Source organism: Mandrillus leucophaeus, unplaced genomic scaffold (assembly GCF_000951045.1).
Source record: "Mandrillus leucophaeus isolate KB7577 unplaced genomic scaffold, Mleu.le_1.0 Scaffold475, whole genome shotgun sequence".
Classification (NCBI taxonomy): Eukaryota; Metazoa; Chordata; class Mammalia; order Primates; family Cercopithecidae; genus Mandrillus; species Mandrillus leucophaeus.
In genome coordinates this window covers 893,590-901,872 of record NW_012105087.1, presented here as the reverse complement: position 1 = coordinate 901,872, position 8,283 = coordinate 893,590, and the positions used below count along the sequence as shown (strand labels likewise).

Genomic DNA, 8,283 nt, shown 5'->3' with positions numbered 1-8,283 from the left:
AACCCTGTAACTATAATGTATAGTGAGATCTTCCTATCTGAAAAAAAAAAAAAAAAAAAAAAAAAAAAAAAAACCCAAATGTGCTAGATGGGTAAAAGACTTGAACAGATACGTTAGAATAAAAGGTACACACATGGTCAACAAAGCACATAAAAGAGTGCTCAATATTATTAGCTATCAGGAAATTAAAACCACATTGAGACACCACTATAACTCCCAGTAGCATGGCTAAATTTATGAGGAGAGGAAATACCCAATCTTGGAGAAGATGAAGAACAACCACAACTCTCACATGTCATTCACTGGTGGAAATGTAAAATGACACTACTACTTTGGGACAAGTTTTGTCAGTTTTTATGAACTTGAACATATCCCACTCTTTGGTATTCGCAATTCTGCACCTAGGTTTTCCCCCGAGAGACATGAAAACAGACACCCTCAATATCTCTTGTGGGAAGAATGTTCAAAGTAGGTTTATTCAGAACAGCCAATACCGGTTTATTCAGAATAGCCAATACCCAAACACTCATTATAGGGGTAGGGGTGGGGCGGGAATGGCAAACAAACTGTGCTATTTCCCTGCAATGGAATACTACTCAGCAATGAAAGAGGAATGAACGTGTGCTGCACTCAGCAATGGATAGAGCCAGAGACATCATGCAGAGAGAAAGAAGCACATAGAACAGAGTAGATGCACTGTGATTTCATCGACATGAAGTTCTAGAAGAAGCAAAGGTAAAGTGAAAACAATCTGGAGAATGATTGTTCACAAATAAGGCAGAGAACAATGACAATGATTTTTATAATTCTAGTGATTACATTATTGATTGAATAGTCAGTAAATCCAGGCATGTCTGACGACAGCAGTGTAAGGCAGAGTTCGGGAAGTGGCCCATCCTTCCATAGAAAAATGCTGAGGCACATAAAATTTAAGATACTTACCCAAGGTCAGGCAAGGGCTGACATAGATTTTCAACACAGAACCTGGGTTCTTGGACATAGATTAGACTGCACCTGTCCACTTTTCTGTTTCAGGTGTCTCTGGGATTCTCAGCTGTACCCGAGGAGAGAGAGAAGGACAGAGAAGGAGACACAATGAGAGAGGAGTAGGGAAGAAATGGAGGGAGGTACAGGGCCCTTAGGTGTTGAACAGCAGAGAAGTAACTCTTGCCAGTGTGTTTACACTATAGAGAAGTTTTCTGGGGATCAGGACATTAGTAGATGCTAAGCTTGCTGTGGTCAGGAGATGAATTTGATATGCCATAGATTTAGAAATTAAAACGGCACCCTAAAGTTGTTGGAAGAGAATGTTGCAGAATACATTTCTGCCTTACCCTGACGCGCTTGGTTGCGGGGAGCAAAAGGGGTCAAGTGACTGCCTGGACGAACAACCTTGCCGTGACTCGGATTCGAACCGAGGTTGCTGCGGCCACAACGCAGAGTACTAACCACTATACGATCACGGCGAGCCACAGGCCAAGTGGCAATGCCTGTGCTTGCTCTAGCAGTTTTGACGTCAATACATTTCGATTATTAGGCGGCTTTGTTCCGAGCCAGCCACAGGCGGTTCACGTGGTTCACGTTTTTCTCCCTTTCATGCCCGCTCTGCTTTTCCCTCCCTTCCTCCCAATCCTAATACGGGACGAGAATAATTCTCATCTCCTCCACTCCAGCCTGGGCCTCCCTGCACCGGCCTCTCTCGGGTGGTCTCTCTGTCCTCATCCGCACCTCTGCTTCTCTCCCGCCTCTCCGTGTTTCTGCTTTTCACCCTTTCTCTCTCCCGCCCCACCGACCAAAGCCGAGTTGAGCTAGTGGAGCCCAAGCAGCGTAGAGTCGGGTGAAGGCGGAGCCAAGAACGGGAAGAGCCATCACTAGAGCCCACGGGCGTTCTGCTTCCTTTGGGAAGTCGCGGACCCGGGCTTTTCCCGGGACGGTGGCTCTGACGCCGGCGAGGGGCAGGACGGGGCGAAGGCCATTCCGCTGCCCTCCTAGCTTCGGAATCATTCAATGCATGGGTTTCAATCGTAGCCGGCAAGATGCACCTCTCCGGTTTTCTAAGGCTTTGGAGCCTGCACAATTGTTCTACAAAAGGCAGTGGCTCCGCCTAGCGTTGGATGGGCGCGTGCTCTGCAAAGTGAGGCCGGAGCGACTTGCTTCCAAGTTTGGAGGTGAGTAGTTCGAACCTGTCCTATGGAGGGTTTCGTCCACTTTAAAAATGCTTGAACCGCTGGCAAGTTTCTTCTATCCAGCACATGCTCCAGCATATGCTCTCATGGAAACGCAGAGTGAGACCAACTTTACCCTCTTCTCTTCGGTGTCTCGCCTACGACATGAGGACCTAAATCAAGGTCCTCCAGGATTCTGGGATCTCTCTCTCTCTCTCTCTCTCTCTCTCTCTCTCTCTCTCTCTCTCTTTCTCCCTCTCCCTCTCTGTCTCCCTCTCCCTCTTTCTCCCTCTCACTCCGTCGCGGCTGGAGTGCAGTGGCGCGATCCCAGCCTCCGACTCTGGTTCAAGCAATTCTCCTATCTCAGCCTCCCAAGTAGCCGGAATTACAGGCACGCGCCACTACCCCCATCTAATTTTTGTATTTTTAGTAGAGATGGGGTTTCACCATGTTGGCCAGGATGGTCTCTAGAGAGAGAGACAGCTGGGCACGGTAGCTCACGCCTGTAATCCCAGCACTTTGGGAGGCCGAGGTGGGTGGATCACAAGGTCTGGAGATGGAGACCATCCTGGCTAACACGGTGAAATTCCGTCTCTACTAAAAATACAAAAAATTAGTCAGGCGTGGTGGTGGGTACCTGTAGTCCCAGCTACTCCGGAGGCTGAGGCAGGAGAATGAAGTGGACTCGGGAGGCAGAGCTTGCAGTGTGAGCTGAGAGTGCCACTGACTGCACTGCAGCCTGGGCGACAGAGCGAGACTCTGTCTCAAAAAAAAAAAAAAAGAAAGAAAGCAAAAAGTAAGAATGGTATTTCTTAGGTCTTCTTCTAGGATTTTTCTACTTTGAGGTTTCCGTATGTATTGTTCCATTGCAGGTGACAACCAACCAGAGACTGCTCATTACAAGCCAAGAAAGGAAATTTATTGTTGCCAGGAAAAACATCCAACACAAAAAAATTAGCAAAGGAGATTCCTGAGTGTCTCTTTCCATAAAGCATGCGGCATTGTTCTCTGCAGAGTTCAGTAAACATTTTTCTGTAAAGAGCTAAAAAGATATTAAATATTGTAGGCTTCTAAGCCAAGAGGCAAAAACCATGGTATTATGTAGGTGCACATATAACCAATGAGAAAACAAATTTCTATACCATTTTTGTTGATGAGATCCTAAATTAACAGTAGTAACTGAGTAAAACCTCTCAGGTGGTAAATGTTCTTTGCATTGAGAGCCTAGATCTGCCCACCTAGGCTCCCTGGTGCAGCCCTCCCTTCCCTCTCCACAGGCCATTTCCTCCCTGCTTCCCTCAGATAAAGAGCTCCATGCAAAAGATGTACTCTTCTGAGAAGCAGTGAAGTGCTCCTGGGGCCCACCAAGGCCACACAAATCAAGGAGTGAGTGACCTCACCCTAGCTTCAGCTCAGAATTGATTTTGAGATCACTTTTGCAAAACAACATCTGTAGGGAGATCCCCTGAAACAATTGCTATGGAATAAAAGATGAAATGCTCCTGATTATTGTAAATACAAAGTTGCATGCAGGATTGTGTAAAGACAAAGACAATGCCAAGTTGAACTGCCAGAATGAGCCAACAGTGCATGATGTGTTTTCCCCTGCAGAGAGCCTATGAAGGGACGAGCAGTCAGCGGGGTTTCACATCACCAAGATTCCTATCCCAGAAAAGCAGATGTTCATAGCTCTGGCCATGGAATGCCACCCCTGTGGAGAGCCTATAAACGGATGCATGGGGGGCACCTGTCCATGTGGAAAAGATAGGGCTATAAATGCCCTCATCTTGCCGTGGCTCTTCTAGGCCTCTTTAGGGTTAAGGAATACTCCCCTCTGAGAATTTCTGGTCTAACCAGTTGTCTAGCTTCACAGCCTGTTTCTATGGATTGTTTGTAACCAGCTTTTGTTGCAACTGTTACTGCTGATTAATATCTTGCTAATCATAGGTTATGGAAAGACTGTGTTTCTGTTTTAAGGCTCTGTTAGAAATTACTGATGCATATACTATATTGTAAATTCTTACCTCTGTATACTGTACTTCTGCATACAGATGTTATGTTAAAGAATTACTTCATCCCCATGTGACCATCTCACTTCATAATCAAATGATCCTAAATCCCTCACTAACCTACCCCCACCCTCACTAAACTTAATAATAAATGCTGGTATATCCAGTGCATTGGCAGCATCATGGGACCAGAAGGCAGTGACTCCCCTGGACCCAGCTTTCACTATCTTGTGTGTGTCTATTATTTCTCAACCTGCCGATCTGCCTGGGAACAAAGAGAGAGCCCTGTTGCATTGCAGGCTGCTGGCCACATCTCACAATAGATATCGTGCTGGGAGATGTCATCAGGACAAGGCCATAGATATGGCTGTCAAAGGAGGTGAGAGGAGAGATGTCCACGGGGAGAAGTGGCCAAGCACCAACACCTCTGCATCCAACCTCACAAAAGACCCAAAGGGATGCAGAAATGGAGATGGGGGAATGGAAACCTCTCTCAAGCAAGGATTTGAGGCCTAGTACTGATCTCTCCTCTTCCTCCTGCAACATGGTGCACCTGCAGTTTTGTCACGTAAGTTGATGGAAACTCCATCCTTACATATGCTCAGTCCAGAAATCTTAGAGTTTTCTTTGACTGCTGATCTGTCTCTCACACCATATAGCTGATTAGCCAAGAACTCACGTTATCCTGAACTGTCAGGTGTGGACCTTAATCCACACCAAACTTTTCTCCCTAGTTTGGGAACCTTGTCAAGTCATTTCCCCTGATAAAGATAAGAGGATTTCCTTGAAATTGCATGATTTCAGTCCTTCCTAGATTCATGACTCAAAGAGCACTGTTTTGTTTGCTACCATTTTCCCCTGTTTTTATTTCATACCTGTTTGATCTGCACTCTTTCCTATATGTCATGCAAACCAGCTCAGGTGTGCTTTCCTAATCATGTAATTAGCAATAATAGCAGCCTTGGTAACAACTTATTTCTGGCCACATCACCAGGCAAATGTCACAGGTTTTAAGAGGTAGACAATCCGAGGATCATCCGTATTGCTTGATGTTATAGACTGAAATGTTTCCCTGTGAATTCACATGTTGAAAGCTTAACCCCCAAGTTGACTGTATTTTGAGATAGGGTTTTTAATATGGTAATTAATGTTAATGAGGTCATACCAGTGGGGCCCTAATCTGGTAGGAATGGTGTCCATATATGAAGAGGAAGGGCACCACAGAATGTCTCTCTTTCTCCGGGCAGGCACAGAGGAAAGACTATGGGAGGACACAGCAAGAAAGTGGCTTTCTGCACACCGGGAAGAGAGGCCTCCCCAGAAACCAACCCTGCTAGCACATCCAACCTCACAAAAGACTCAAGGAGAACTTCTGGCCTCCAGAACTTTGAGAAAATGTCTATTGTTAAGCCACCCAACCTTTGGTATTTTTCTATGTCAGCCTGAGCTGACTAATACCCTTGGTAGGTGGGCGACATTCACCTTATTGGGCTACATGATGTGAAGTTAAAGTACCTTTAGCAATAGGCATCATATAATTTCATTCTATAGATATTGTGTCTTTTGCATTGATATTGCCTCTCTTAGTTGTATGTATATTGACGTATGGGGCTAGGATAACAAGACTAGTGAAAATAGGAAAAAAGAAAAGAAAGGTGGGGAAGATATCAAGTTCCATAATTGCATCCTCTTAGAATCTTCTGTTCTTAGAATCTTCTCCACTGGAGGCTGCACCTGTGTACCCTCAAATTCAATCTGAGCACACAATTATTTATACAACCAAGGCAACTTTTCCAATTTTGCCTGTCACCTGCTTGGAGAAACAAGTACTTCATCACCAATTTGGATATTCACTGAGCTAACTGTTTGGAGATTGATAAAAAAAATATGGCATCTCCCTGTATTGTTGCCTTCTCCTGGACCAACAATGCTGTCTGTACTCTGCTGGTCCCCATTTGACCACAAACTGGAGTCCTAGCAAATCTTGGCCTCTTGGGAAGCCTATTTTAAGACAGTCCCTATTTCAAACTTGTTTTAAGACTAGTAGGCTGATTGAGAAGAAGGAGCCTCATTGTAAAAATTTAACTAGAGCTGGCATGAACCTGGGAGGCGGAACTTGCGGTAAGCCTAGATCACACCACTGCACTCCAGCCTGGGTGACAGAGTGAGACCCTGTCTCAAAAAAAACAAAAAACAAAAAAACAAAAAAAAACAAAAAAAAAAAACGCAATTTAACTGGAGCCGTAGGTGACAGTTGTGAGTTTCAGTACTGGTCTGGGCCCAGGTTTCCCTTGAGCACCAAATGAATACGCTCCTTTGCAGGGATCTTCAAGGTGCTCATTATTTCTATCTCATAGCCTCAAAAGAAGTGATCAGCTAACAGAATTTGTGTACTATCCTGAAGAGAAATTAGTCTAGAAATAGAGAAGATAAAGAATTTATAAAATAGATTCTACAGTTGTTTAAGACATAGAAAGCTGTAAGAGACAATTGTTCCACTCTAATGACAAGAGAAAGCTGTATGGTCTGCAAAATCATATTTGTTTTGATCCCACCAGAGAGTTGAAGTTGCAAGGCCACTAGATCAACTGAAGTCCAAAGCATGAGAAACCCCACTAAAGAGGCACAAACACATGAACCAGTTTCCTTCCAGATAATGGAAGAAAAAGATGGCAGCCATAAATCTTGGTTGGAGAAAATCACTGAAGTTTTCATCATTTCTTAAAGGCCAAGTGTGAACTATTGTGACAGCTTAGAATCTACGCGAGTCCCAGATACCTAGCATGTTTTTGCCCATTTACCAAGTCTTTTCCTCCCACATTTCCTGAGTACTAACAAGAAACATGTGGCAGGGAAAGAGAATTTCCTGAGCTTCCCTCAGTGGTGTAGGCATATAAGTCATGATCAGCCACCACCAGAGCTTAACTCTGTACACAATACCTGGTCGCTTCTCTCACATGAAACAAAAGGCATCAGCTACTGATGTTGGAGGAAGGAACACTTCCTACCCTTGGCCCCAGGTACAGGTCACCTGCTGAGTAGAGTTAGACACAAAAGCTGTCTATACTAGACAAGGAGAGAGTTGCTCTTTCCCAAGACTTCCCGTCATTGAAAGGTAGAGTTCCATCACCCCAAGGGGATGTCACAGGAACACTAGGACTCAGGCACCCATGGACTGAGGTTTGGTACACATTCAATGCAATCAGTAACTTGAGTTGGTTTCGATCAATCATTTGAATTGGTTGCAGATCCTTTACTTTAATGAAGAAAAACTGATATGGGTACAAAGTTTCCATGTTCAGAACAGGTTGGCCTTGTCCTTTAGAAAATTATATGAATTGGGATTTCTCTCAACCTAGTTGTGTTTACCATTATTAAAATTAAATGACATTCACTTGGATTAAGTGGTAATAAAAAAAATGATGTGAGAATTTCTAGTGAATTTTGAACCCAAGCCTTGTATCACTGTTAGGCCTTCATGTGTGTGCTTGAAAACAAAATATGTACAAATATTGCACTGGTTGGAAGATTTTAGTGGTGAAAGTGACCTAATCAGTAATCAGTAGAAACCAATTTTGGAAATATGTGATTATGCTGTTTTAAAACAGCTGAAAAGAGGGCCTGGTGTGGTGGCTCCCGCCTGTAATCCCAGCATTTTGGGAGGCCAAGGCGGGCAGATCACCTGAGACCAGGAGTTTGAGACCAGCCTGGCTAACACCGCCGAACACCGTCTCTACAAAAAATACAAATATTAGCTGGGGGTAGTGGTGCACACCTGTAATCCCAGCTACTTGGGAGGCTGAAGCATGAGAATCACTTGAACCTGGTAGGTGGAGGTGGAGGTTGCAGTGAACCAAGATCCTGCTACTGCGCTCCAACCTGGACAACAGAGGAAGACTTCTAACAAGTTTCCAGGTGATAGTGATGCTGCAGGTTCATGGACTGCACTGGAGGAGCACTGCTAAAAACTCTTAAATCCTACCAGAAAAAGAGCACCAAGGCAGATAGAGCACTGTATATGTCTTGTATGTTATTTATTACGTTTTTTTCCCACAGTTTTCACAGATATTTTTATTAAGGTACTTTAATAATATACTGATACTTCTAAA

At 44.3% G+C, this 8,283-nt stretch overlaps 1 non-coding gene and 1 pseudogene across 2 annotated transcripts in view; one reads left to right on the top strand and one right to left on the bottom strand.

Annotated features, from left to right (window-relative positions):
• Positions 1-8,283, top strand: part of LOC105550294 — a 931,651-nt pseudogene that overhangs the window by 31,563 nt on the left and 891,805 nt on the right. The window lies entirely within an intron of this gene.
• TRNAH-GUG lies at positions 1,395-1,466 on the bottom strand. Its single transcript has one exon. It is a non-coding gene; the product is annotated as a tRNA-His (tRNA).